Source organism: Colias philodice, chromosome 26, assembly GCF_061535455.1.
Source record: "Colias philodice isolate Cphi_HAF_F1 chromosome 26, ilColPhil1 Martin Lab GWU primary, whole genome shotgun sequence".
NCBI lineage: Eukaryota > Metazoa > Arthropoda > Insecta > Lepidoptera > Pieridae > Colias > Colias philodice.
This window is the reverse complement of record NC_143111.1, coordinates 8279021-8293401: the sequence shown is the minus strand read 5'-3', so window position 1 is coordinate 8293401 and position 14381 is coordinate 8279021. Positions and strand designations below refer to the sequence as shown.

Sequence of the window (14381 nt, the reverse complement as noted above, 5' to 3'; positions counted from 1 at the left end):
AATAAAGCAGTTTCTTCTTTGGTATAAATTACACCTACTTATTTCGGCTATCCAACACCGAAATAATTTTTCAAATCGGACCAGTTGTCCTGAGATTAGCGCGTTCAAACAAAGAAACTTTTGAGTTTCACATTTTAAGAAGACTTTTTCCTCGTAAAACATAATTATCAATACTTAGTTTATAATAATACTGATATATGGAGTTAATAATTTTAATTTAAAATCAACAAAGTCGCCAAATAGGTTACGCGTGTATCAGCAAGGCCATGTACAAGTAGTTATGATTGCAGTTTCTGAGAATTTAGATAAAATATCATTAAAAATTTAAAACCAGCGATTATTTAAAAGTGCTCTAAAAATAACTAAATGAATAAAAATTGTAAAGGTAGATATTGAAAGTGGGTTGAGTTCAAAATTGTTTGATTCACAAATATCTAGTCGAAAGTATGGGAAAGTATGGGATCAAATAGTGCCGTGTGTGAAAATTGTCCTGAAATATTTATTTAATAATCGTATATTATTATCAAAACTAGCTTTCCGTCCGCGGCTTCGCCCGCTTCGTTTAAAACCTAATAAATTATATTATACTAAAACCTTCCTCGGGATTACTCTATCTATTAAAAAAAACGCATTACAATCCGTTTCAGCATACATAGGGACAGAGAAAGCCACTCGTTTTATACTATGTAGTGATATCCACCGTTTTAGAACGCCAAGCAAACATAAACGAGTATATATTAAACTTCTCGTTTCTTATTGTTGTAAAGTGATACTTATCACACACATACCCGAAACTCGATGACAAAGTTAATAATATGTAGTTTAAAAAAACTAAAAAACACGCTTTTCATAGAAAACCGAACTAAAAAATAGAAAATTTTATCAAATTATTGTATTGTCCTCGGTCCTCAATAAATCTACAAAGTTTGAACGAAATCTGGCCGTTTAAAGTGGGTCAAAATCGCGCCCAAAGAAGTCGGTTACAAACATACAGGTGAAGCTAATATAAAGCGTGTAAAAAAAATCGGAATTCGAATCAATTGGAGTGAATGGTATCTACATATTTTATTCTTGAATTAAAATAAAGTAACTATAAAACAATTTTGTTGAAACATAACTGTTCTTATAATATATCTATAGCCAATATCCACTATCCTAAGACTATCCTTATAATTTATTTGTATTTAAAAAAAGGTTTAATTGTGTTTTACTCACATGATATTATACAAGGTGAAAGGTAAGACGTTTGAAAAATTTAGACAGGAGCTTCTACTCATGAAACTGAACAACTTTTGCTCTACAACTTTGCTGAATTCATAAAAAAAAAATTGGACTTTGTAAGGAAACTTCGCTAATCAGCTGACAGATTTCCATACAAAGTCCAAATTTTTTTCTACGAATTCAGCAAAGTTGTAGAACAATAGTTGTTCAGTTTCATGAGTAGAAGCTCCTGTCTAAATTTTTCAAATGTCTTACCTTTCACCTTGTATACGGACATTGAGTTTTCTGTATAATATAATAATACTAGCGGTCCGCCCCGGCTTCGCCCGTGGTACATATTTACGTTTTCTCTACATAAAAACCATCCTCGTACTTCAAGGAATATAATAAAAAAAGAATTATCGAAATCGGTTCAGCCGTTCTCGAGTTATGTGCTTACCAACACATTTTGCGATTCATTTTTATATATAAGAAGATTATTTGACTCCATAATGAAATTGCATTTTAACTTGAAAATGTACATATAAATTGAACTAGAGCAATCCACTTATTTTATTTGAATAAGGGATAGTAGTTGAGTACGATTTTTATTTAAATAACTTATTTGAAATGAAATTAACTGATGAATGTGTAAATATTTTTCAAATATAATATGATGTTATCTCATTTAATAAAAGCTCATCATTTTGATATTGAATTTTCTGATGAAAAATATGTAATTACTTTTATAAGTTTTTATAGTTAGGTGATTCAAATATTTTATTATATAAACGTTACTTATGTTTTTTTGTGTGTAAAAAATTATGAAAAATCGGTCAAGCCGTTTCGACGGACTTATATTACATACACATCTATACTATTATTATAAAGCTGAAGAGTTTGTTTGTTTGAACGCGCTAATCCTAGGAAATACTAGTCCGATTTGAAAAAATATTTCGGTGTTAGATAGCCCATATATCGAGGTAGGCTACTTGTATTATAATTATCATCACGCTAAGACCAACAGGAGTGGAGCAATGCGGGTAAAACCGGGGGGCTCAGTTAGTTATAGATATTTGTTGCATATTGCATACAAGAGTTGATTACATTTACGCAATAAAATGTGTTTTTACAATTACGGCAGAATGTTATTTAGGTACTTCACAAAGTCACCATATTTATAGTACTACGGCTTCAAGCTTCCGCGTTTCCACGGTCTAAGTTAAATTGGTGAAGTTTTATATTTTCAGTTGAAGTAACATCTTTAATAATATGTATTTACATTCCGAATAGCCTACTGGAGCGGATTGCGTCTGGATTAGAGGTTGCTAAAATATCTATGTAAAAATAAGTTTTATAGAGAAACTAGTGGTCCGCCCCAGCTTCGCCCGTGGTACATATTTATGTTTTCTCTACATAAGAACCATCCTCGTACTTCAAGGAATATAATAAAAAAGAATTATCGAAATCGGTCCACCCGTTCTCGCGTGATGCCGTGACAACGTGAAACGGGTTTCATTTTTATATATATACTAGCGGTCCGCCCCGGCTTCGCCCGTGGTACATATGAAAAATAGATGTTGGCCGATTCTCAGACTTACCCGATATGCACAGAAAATTTCATGAGAATCGGTCCACCCGTTTCGGAGGAGTATGCAGACTAACATTGTGACACGAGAATTTTATATATAAGATATATAGATTTTAGTTTATTTTGATTGGTTAATATTAAAGGTTATGTTACTTCGAGTTCGAGATTGAGTTTGATTACTAGCTTTAGCATTCATTTTTATAAATTTAAATTCTGTACTTCCCACCTTATTGCTTCGACTTATTTGACCTGGCAACCAAATGAAGACCAGCGTCCTGTGGCCAGGCTCAATAACAGAGATATCAACCGACACAACACGTATCGGAGGTAATGTACCGTATAAATACCGGCGCGGAATGGCACAATGCGGTACGGTATAGCGCTATTTGTGAGTGGGGCTATTAGAAGCGCGTTTATTTGAAGATAGTTGAGTTTTAATACGATCCTGAGTATATTTAGCGTTATGGCTTTGTCAGATAGAATGCGTACTTAGTAGTGCACGTCAATGCAGTATCCTGTGACAACGAGATGTGTTGAACTACGCGGTAATTATATTAAGTGGTGGTATGTGGTCGCGGATATAAAGGTATTATTGGCGGGTTCGATCCCCGGTCAGGGCAAATATTTGTGTGATGAACTCAATTATTTGTTCTTGGGTCCGGGTGTAACTATCTATGTATGTATTTATTAAATATTATATTTATCGTCGCCTAGTACCCACAACACAAGCCTTAATTGAGCTTACTGTGGGACTAGGTCGATTTGTGTAATAATGTCCTATAATATTTATTTATTTATTTATTATATCCGCGAAAGGAAGGTAAAAATACATGTGGATGTATGTTTGGATTTAAAATTTGATACATGAATAGATGAATGTCTGGATTAGCACATAGATACTTATTACATTGGTAACGGGTACAGTATGATAATAAAATAGATATATTAAAAAGCTTATAGAGCTTTATAAGCTTTGCCGGCCTTTTTAAGATGAATACGTTCTTTTTCTGTAGTCGTTCGGTAACATCGTAGGTGTTACATCGTTCCATAACTTTACCATTCTTTTACAAGATTCGAAATACAACTAATCAATTTCATTACAAATCTTTCAACTCATCGACCGATTTGACCAACAAAACAGTTTTGTATGAAAAATATATGTAAAGTCTACAAAATCGCTTCCTGGCCACAACACAGACTTATTGGTTTTCTATTCCAGCCGTGATGTGAGGCGCTGTTAGATTGAATCGATGAATCTTTGACGTTTAAGCCTCATCCAAACTCATTGTTGAAGGGAGGTGTAAGATATTTGTAAAAGTCTTCAAGACGCCTTTATATTATGTAGATTGTAGGTATAGTATATATATAATAAAATATTATTCTGGCACTTTTATTTATTTTGCACCACCATGTTATTGACTCATTTATTTTCCTCGTCTTTTCTGGGTTGCCTGGTAGAGATCGCTGCCAGCGATAAGGCCGCCTACTGTACATTGCTATATTATATTTTTAAGTTTGTAAAATGTATTCTATAAAGTGTACAATAAAGTATTTTTCATTCATTCATTCATTGAAGTTTATGAAAAATCTGTTTACGCGTGAAGGATGGAAAAAGAAACGAAAGAACTTTAGGTTTACAATGTCTATCAATGTTGTTTGTAAGTATATTAACAGTTTTACATTCGAACTTGGCTAAAGATTTAAAAAGTCACTTGAGATTTATAAATTTCGTATGTGTTATAAATTTCGTTTTGTACCTAACGTCTGTCCAAATATGTTCATTTTCTTGCTTACTCCAGCTGTTATAAAAATCATATTATTAAACTATTAAAATCATTTCATAGATTTCTTGCGACTGTAGTGAAGCAACATTCAAGAATCCTTGTCGATATGAATGGGAATACTATAATTTAAGGCAAACAAATGAATGGGAGAAAGATTAAAACATCTTTCTGATAATATTTTGATAATTAAAGTTTGTTGATAATAAAGTTGTTCGTAAACAATAACAACGCTTGGAGAAATAAAATATTGATGCAAATGAAACATTTATGAGCCGTTATTATTATTTCTCTCTCAAAACAACACTGTATTTATGTTTTTTTTTTCTACTTTCTCTGTTTTTTTAATGTAATCTTTGTTTTGTACTGAACATGCTCTCTGGGAAGGAACTGTCTTCCTTAACACAGGATTTTCCTAGCTAGGAAGACAGAGCCACACTGTAATAGTACTGTATTAAATTTTGTACTAAATAAAGATATTTTTTTTAAACATAAATATAATTGTCAAATATCTTTCACAACTCATTCGATAAAAATCAAAAACTGTATTAATTAACAACCAAGCAGATATGAAAATAAACGAGTTTTCCGGCTTGTGTTAAATTTGCATAGTTTTTAAAATTTCAATGACATCGCCAAAAATATCCAAACAACCAACAATTTAATTACTGCAGATAATTTCAGATTGACTGGCGACGATGTTTATCAACAAATGGGTCGATGAGTTGAGCGATTTGTTGTAAAACTTTTTGCGTCTTGAATTTTGTTTAACAGTTGAAGAACCTACAAATACATTAGGAAACATTGGAAAGCACGAGCAGTTGCATATTGAAGTAAAAATTTGTTGATTATTGAAGCTCTAATAAATATAATATAGCAACTATAGTAATTATAAACTCCCCGAAATGCGAAGTTTTTGAGAATGTCTCTACTTATTTAATTCAAATATTATTCCCAGTGTCAATCTCCTGGATTATAATATTCACAAGCGATAATATTAAAACTTGAATACTCTGACAACAATGATTTCATTGTAACTGCAGTATTTATTGTTAAGTATAAATGAAACTATCTATTATACCACAACAATTTATAGTAAACTAGCGGTCCGCCCCGGCACAGATTAGAGAAGAGTTACTTCGTAACCGGCTTCGCCCGTGGTACATGTTTACGTTTTCTCTACATAAGAACCATCCTCGTACTTCAAGGAATACTATAATAAAAAAAGAATTATCGAAATCGGTTCAGCCGTTCTCGAGTTATGCGCTTACCAACACATTTTGCGATTCATTTTTATATATATAAAAGATTATCTATCATCCATAATAATAGATCGCAAAACCATTGACTAGGTATTGTCAATATTAAATGAAATACACATTGATATTATTAAAGCTGCCACAACGAAAACTATTTCAAATGTGTCATCCATTCAGACATAATCGGGCAACTAGTTGAGCGACTGATCGCTCGATTTCTATCCATATTACAAGCACTTATTAATAAGTTGTTACAATATCCATAATATTATATATCGTACAACCACTGATTATATATTGTGTTAACATTAAATGAAATATTTATTCAATATAATAAAAACTGTGCAACAAAGTAAGCTATTTTAAAAGTGTCACCTATTTAGATAAATCTGTCGACAAGTCGGGCAACTGATCGCTCGATTTGTATCCATATTATGTACTAGCATTACAACCAAGTCGTTACAATGTACGTTGAAATATTTGCTTCTCTTAGCAATTAACTGTATTTTAATCAGTGTGGAGAATGGAGATGCGATGCGGTTGTGAATGTATGCAGCAGTGTTTACATTGTGCTAATTGTCCTAATGATTTATACGAGTTCAGTGTATCTGTAATTACTATATATTACATACAATTTAACTAAACATTTGTGCGGTTGTACTTGATATAGGGTTTCTTGGATAACGTTGCTTTATCCTTTGTGTAGAAGCTTGTTTTAATGTTCGAGTATTAGAATTGTTGGATATGAAAGTAGGGTACATGATTTAAAAGTTGTATTATTTGGGCCGGATATCGGTTGCAAAGGTACTCAGATTATAAACTTATACCTTTGTATAGTAGGTATTAGTTACAAATCTGCAATCCTTTGTCAATGTTTAAAGTTGTAAAAGCTTACATTTATAAAGCTTGTTCTTTAAGCTTTTCCCATAAATATTGATCTCACCACTCATACCCACTGTTTATGGTATTATGTTAAGTTATATATACTAGCTCACCGTCCGCGGCTTCCGGTTTGTCTAAAACCTAATAAATTATATACTAAAACCGTCCTCTTGAATCACTCTATCTATTAAAAATTGGTTGTCTGTAAAGTCGGTTTACTGACGATAGTTGAACGTGACAACGTCCGATTGTGCTTCTTTGTCGCTCGTTCCGCGCTCTCGCTTGCACTTCAAGCCTTACATGGAACGCCTCAGAGCGAGGTAACGCTGCATGAGTCATGTTTTTTCGTGCGTGCAGCCGGCTCAATCGAATTATAAGACGTTGCCACGTCAAAACACCGCATCAAAATCCGTTGCGTAGTTTTAAAGATTTAAGCATACAAAGGGACAGAGAAAGCGATTAGTTTTATACTATGTACTGAAGAGTTAATTACCATTCATGCATTTTCTGTTGCAGTATCAGTACGACAGCAACAAGTTTGATTGTCCATTTGTGATCTCAATCCACTTACAATCCCCTGGGAAATCCGCAGATTGCATGCAATTGCGACTTGCTCGCTACACATTGCAGTAAATGGCCTACATCGTGGCGTTTGGCTTTTATTGGTCCATAAAGTAGCCGTGACACCTGATGGGGAAGTTCGCTCATGAGAATTGGTCATATTTTTCGTTGTTATGTTTTAGTACGCGGTTAAAGTATGCCATTTGACGAAGAAAGTGTACTACCGTGTCTCTTAGTAGGACGATGTAGGATTAGGAGATGCATTAAACATCTGTTACACTGATTGATTTTGTTCACGGTCACGTTAGCGGTTAAATTATGCAATTTGAAGGTATAAAGTGTACTACCGTGTCTCTTGGTAGGCGGAGGTAGGATTAGAAGATGCATTAAACATCTGATTCACTGATTCGTTTTATATATGAAGCCTGCTGTCTCCTGCTGTTCTTGACCGATTATATTTTTGAGTATTCAATACCTTATAAAACTACCACTGATGCTTGTTGGTTGCACGATCGTCGGAGCAATTTCAGCTGTTCTCAAAATTTCCCCTGCTTGTTTATACACATTACAATAATTAAGGATGCAATTCCAATATTGCCCCTGCGGCAGATACGGCAGATACTACAGAAAGCACGGTAATCGAGTAATTGATAGTTCTTTTTAAGATACGTAGAGTACCTATACTATATTTTTATGCAAAATAAAAATGATTCTATAGAATAACACTACAAACACGCAGTAAACTAATCTGAACAAATTAAGTCTTTCTAATACCATTTTACAATCGCAAAGCCCATAACATTTAACAATATTAACATTAAGCAGTATATTAGCATATTTATATATTAGCATAATTAACAGATTAACACAGCAGTAAAATTATAATAAAATATTTAGAGCTCTACTTCAGTTCTCGTTTATACAAAAATACATTAATTAATCTAACTTAACTCGTATTTATTTAATGGCCTTAAATAAGTGCATATTTTGTGCATTTCACGTTGATTTTTCGGCAAATGGTTAACAATTACAAATAAATAATATTTACTTTTGAATAATCATCATAATAAACGCAAACATTTATTCGATTGAACTTCTTTTAGAAGAAAATTTTAATCGTCATAACATAGTTTTAACATTGACCAACGCCATCTAGATAGAGTCAATACAATACAATACAAATTAACATGAAATAAAAGAAAATTAGTTGTTTATGTGTAAAATAAATCTTAAAATCGTAATCGTAAATCTAAAATATACGACCGATACCATAGTAGGCATATTTTATAAAAATTCACAAAATTTGTACCCTAAAAATACGCAGTGCTAAAATAATATGGCTACTCTTAAACACGACGTTAAAACAAACAGTAAAATCCAAACGTAGGTACCTTTAATCCTCGGCACTCAAACTTCTTTTCATTAAGCTGACTTCGTAAAACCTTACTTAAAATAATTACGTGTAATTTCCTGAATTATACTATGGCATTTTAAAGGTATGGTTAGATTATTCCCTTATAAAAATTTTACATACGCCACATATTCTTTACTAGAAACAATTAAAATGATGTTTAAGTAACTGTGGATTTTGAGCAGTTTTGAATGACCTGTCTAGGCAAGTAATTAAATGTCATTCGCTTTTTCACATATTAATTGAATAGCTGAATATCATTATTATTGTTTTCATAATCACTTTAAAAGTTTCTGAGTTAATAACTACGTAGTTAAAAAGCAAAGACGCTTTCAGCTATTTATCTATGTGTCCTTTTATTGTATGTTTAGATAGATAGATTTAAAACTACGCAGCGAATTTAGATGCGGGAGATTCAAGAGGAAGGTTTATATGTATATATTATGTATATACATCCGTGCGAAGTTGCTGATCGCTGGTTTAATATAAACCAAGTTTAAACCTTATCTGTCTTTCTTATAGAAATTGAAGTGGATATACAAGTATAGATGGAATATAACAAAAATATATTTCGTAACATCCTAACACAGTCGAAGTCATAAAAGGTAATAACACTAAATTCTGTAAAGAATTTTCCGAGTGGTTCCAGGCTGCGGAATAAATATTCTTTATTTACATTTAAAACTACATCTATTTTCGATTCGGTGTCCGTATGATTTTTGCTACACTGAAAAATGTTTTATTGTATTTTTTAAACTGTATTCGAAGTTTATTTTGATCTAGTGTCCATTTTAAAACTATATTTTACATTTCTTTCGTATGTTCTTTATGTTATTCTAGTAGTATAAATAATGGTTATGAAGAAAATATATTTATACCTTTATAGTTTTTCTTTGCTTTATCTCTATACAAAAAATGAATCCCTATTTCCCGTGGTCACGGCATCACGCGTGAACGGGTGGACCGATTTCGATAATTCTTTTTTTATAATATTCCTTGAAGTACGAGGATGGTTCTTATGGAGAGAAAACGTAAATATGTACCACGGACGATGCCAGGGCGGACCGCTAGTACTATAATATAATGTCTCGTCATTGGTGTTTAACTTAAGCAATATGAGTTAAATACATTATGTAAATGCCTTTTTTTCCTTTCCTGTGTTTATGTGTGTGTTAAATAAAGTGTATTATCCCTTAAAGATTATGGCACAGTTAAGTAATCGTATAAGGGCCGATTTTTCAATGCTTGCATAAAACTAATCCGTCCAATAAAGTATTACACGATAATATTAAAATGTCACGTAAACTGTCAAATACGGGCAATTAGAATACGTTTTTAAAATGGTAGTTTTATACATTATTCGACGAATAAGTTTTATCCAAGCATTGAAAAATCGGCCCTAAAATTAGTACGTACCTACTAATTAATTACTAGTTGTCTTCATTTATAATATTCCTATTGCCTTCCGCCCCCGGCTTCGCCCGCGCAGTCAAAGAAATATCCGCATAGTTCCCGTGGGATTCCCGGGATAAAACCTATCCTATGTCCCGGGGTAAAAAGTAGCCTATGTCGTTTCTCGGGTATCAAAATATCTCCATACCAAATGTCATGCAAATTGGTTCAGTAGTTTAGGCTTTCGCATTTATAATATTAAAGTATGGATTGTGTAAGCAAAATATCACATACAAAGTACAAACGTAATATATTAACATTTGTATAACTAGTACTTTGAAACATATACCGGGTGTAATCGTTAAGTGTGCACAGACGATTATTCCGTAACTATTACAGATATCAAAAAACTTTAAACTGATATTGAAAGGACTATACCTGATGACAATAATAACTTTTTAAAAATAACAGAAAAATATCCAAAAATGTTACATGAAAGTCTCCCATACTTTCTATTTTCCATACATTTTGTATTCAAAGCAAATGTTCGAAATGACATCTTCGTTTTGGAATACCATTGTATTCCACATCGAGCTCTATTTATAGTTTCTAAGTGAATTTTCATTAACATTTGCGAAGTAATTAAAGCACAAAATCGAATAAAAAAGCAAAACCTTTCATATTAAATGTTTGGAATAGTCATATTTCATACTAAATTTAAGGGAGTGTTTGATGTAATTTTTTTGGATATTTCTAGTTTTATTTTTAAAAAGTTATTATTGTCATTTTACTCATTAGGTATAGTACTTTCAATATCAGTTTAAAGTTTTTTGATATCTGTAAAAGTTACGGAATAATCGCCTGTGCACACTTAACGATTACACCCTGTATAGCTAATCTTATTAACTATCAACTATTTAGTAATCTATGCTACTTTAAAGATAATCAAATTATCCTACACGCAAACAGTTTTCTTAAAAATATCATTTTGTAATACAATAGTAATATTTTCCCAACGTTTCCTAACGTTACCTTGTCTCGTTCGTGAAGAGAATTGAAAATGTATGAAACAGGATTTTCTCAAAACCTCTGTTAGAATGTTGGAAAATTTCTTTATTGCGAATTTACAAAAGCTTTGGAAATATTATTCTGTTTCTTATCAATTTATCTTGAAGAATACATCTATATCTGAATTATTAAAGAATTAAGTTGCAATGTCTGTATGTACGACTGTACGTACTTTGTACCACGTAAACAGGCTGTTCATTCATTGTTTCATTGTTTAAAAGTATCACTTAATTATGGTTCTTTATTTAAATTAAGTCATTTAAACTCAAAATCAAACATTTATTTATTCAAGTAGCTGTGCCCGCGACTTCGTCCGCGTGGAATAGTGACTACATAGTTAGTTACTACTATGGGCGTAGCTAGCCATGGGCTCAGGGTGGACCAACAATAATAAACTACGAGTGGCACTCGAGTACTGCCGCGGTAAAGGTATTGCATAGCATCGCTGTGCCGGTTGGAGTGGGGGTGTTAGGTTTTTTGTTACGGAATTTTTACCGTCCGAATTTTCACCGAATTTTCACCGCGCAAAAGGCCCGCGATAGAAGCAGCTATGCAATAGTTTAAAAAATCATTTTTCATGTTCATTTTTATGTTCACGCTCCCTCTCCCTCTCCCTCTCCCTCTCCCTCTCCCTCTCCCTCTCCCTCTCCCTCTCCCTCTCCCTCTCCCTCTCCCTCTCCCTCTCCCTCTCCCTCTCCCTCTCCCTCTCCCTCTCCCTCTCCCTCTCCCTCTCCCTCTCCCTCTCCCTCTCCCTCTCCCTCTCCCTCTCCCTCTCCCTCTCCCTCTCCCTCTCCCTCTCCCTCTCCCTCTCCCTCTCCCTCTCCCTCTCCCTCTCCCTCTCCCTCTCCCTCTCCCTCTCCCTCTCCCTCTCGCTCTCGCTCTCCCTCTCCCTCTCCCTCTCCCTCTCCCTCTCCCTCTCCCTCCCCTCTCCCTCTCCCTCTCCCTCTCCCTCTCCCTCTCCCTCGCCCTCTCGCTCTCCCTCTCCCTCTTCCCTCCCTCTCTCTCTCCCTCTCCCCCTCTCTCTCCCTCTCCCTCTGCCTCTCCCTCTCGCTCTCCCTTTTGATTGTTAGCCAGCTACTGCAGCTACTACAGCTCTGTGGCACCCCACAGACAGACACATACACACACAGAGACATACATAGCGGTCAACGTCAAACACATAACACCCGTCTTTTACCGACTAAAATCCCACTGGGTTCCGTCGAGCCGCTTTAATGATAAGGCCGCGGGTATTGGTTGGAATTCTTCCGCGACCACGCTTCAAAGCCACGTATTTCAAATACACGCAAAGAATATGACGGTATCAAATTAAAAAGTCATCAATCACAATATTCTTATAACGAGACTTCTTCCTGCTATTGCGATAAAATACCTATAGCCTAAGCCTATAGGTATATTTTTTATATGATTTTCTTATCAGATTATAACTACAGCTTGTTATAAAAAAGGTCTTCCGGTGCGTCTGTCTGTCTGTCTATTGGTGATAATGATAAACTTAACGAATGTACTGATTTTTCATTCTTTTTTCACCAATATAAGGTTTTAGAATATAGTTTTAAGAAAGAAAACGTTTAGATTTAGACAACACGGGCAGAGCCGCGAGTGGAAAGCCAGTATAAAAGCCGAAATCTTTATCGATTCATTATTAAAACATCAAATATTAAGTTTTATAAGGAGAGCAACATTAAATATTATGTATAACAAAGGAAGATTATTGAAAACTAGCGGTCCGCCCCGGCTTCGCCCGTGGTATATGTTTTTGTTTTCTTTCCATAAGAACCATCTTCTTTCTTCAAGGAATATTATTAAAAAAATATTATCGAAATCGGTCCACCCGTTCACGCGTGATGCCGTGCCCAAGGAAAACGAGTTTCATTTTTATATTATATAGAGATTATAAGGCGAGCAACATCAAAATATATTACAAAGGATGATTATTAAAAATAAAAATACTTACAATTTCATAAACTATATTCCTTCAACTTCAACATAACAGTAACTAATTTTAAAACATTAATTGTAGTTTAACACATCCATACACAACACATACATTGTATATAATACAACACATCAAAACTATTTTAGAACTTAAAACTCCGGGAACAATCACACTTCGAAAGCGTTCGTGTTTGAAAACTCCAAATTAGCGCTCAATAATTCACCGACCGAGCCCTGGCTGAAACAGACAGAGAAAAATGAAGGTTCTATTATTGTCTATTATGAACACGTATTTAACAACATTGGTTTTGTTGTATTTGATTTTTCAAGAGTACATTCAGCAATTTAAACGGATTTTTAACGTGATGTATTCATTATTTTTATCATCTCCCTTCTCGCTGTAGTGTTCGATATGTTGATTTAAATATATCATGAATAAATCGCGTTTAAAATCCGTTAAAATATCTTTAATTTCTAAATTGGTTTTGTGGAGTAAGCAAATATTTTAGTTCTTATTCAACTAACGTATTATCCGTAATAATATTTTAAAACTGAAGAGTTTATTAATTGTTTGTTTGATTGAACACGCTTATCTCATAAACCATGGGTCCGATTAGAAAAATGATTTCACTGTTTCAACAACAACAAAGTCCATTAATCTAGGAAATATACACTTTTTAATGGATTACAATTACATGTGTCGTGCTAGCGGTCACTTGAAGTTCTTTTAAAAACCTGTAGTTGCCAAACCATTTTCTAATTAAGCGAAAATGCATTCAAAACATGATTTTGTCGTTATACATACAAGTTAATTAACTCATTTCAAATGCATTACATTAAGCATGGTCAAGACTGAAATACTCGTAGACATTTAGACCAAGCTTCAGATGTGTATTTGCTTACTGACTTAGCACCTACAATTTTATTTATAAAAAAGCCAGAATTTTGGCGGCAAATTGTGTTTTTAATATTGAGCTTTAAAGCCCCATATAATAAAACCTTATTTTAGTAAAATAAAAGCCTTGAAGATAAGTTGAAATGTGAACAAGACTTCTTAGCGGATCTCTTTAATCTCTTTATCCGACAACATTCTGTGTTCCGTAAGAAATTTACTTTTAACTAAAATTAACTCGGAGGAATTGTAGTCTTAAGAAAAGTAAATTTCATTTAAGACTTAATAGATAATTTACTATGTGAATCTCTGAGTGCTAACAATGTTATAAATATTGTTGTTTGTATATTTCAGTAGTATGGTTCAGTAGTTTAGACGTGATTGAGTAACAGACAGACAGACAGAG

General features: G+C 33.6%; 1 protein-coding gene across 1 annotated transcript in view; it reads right to left on the bottom strand.

Moving 5' to 3' along the window:
- The window catches only part of LOC149477055 (uncharacterized), a 306353-nt gene that overhangs the window by 177504 nt on the left and 114468 nt on the right, over window positions 1-14381 (bottom strand). The window lies entirely within an intron of this gene.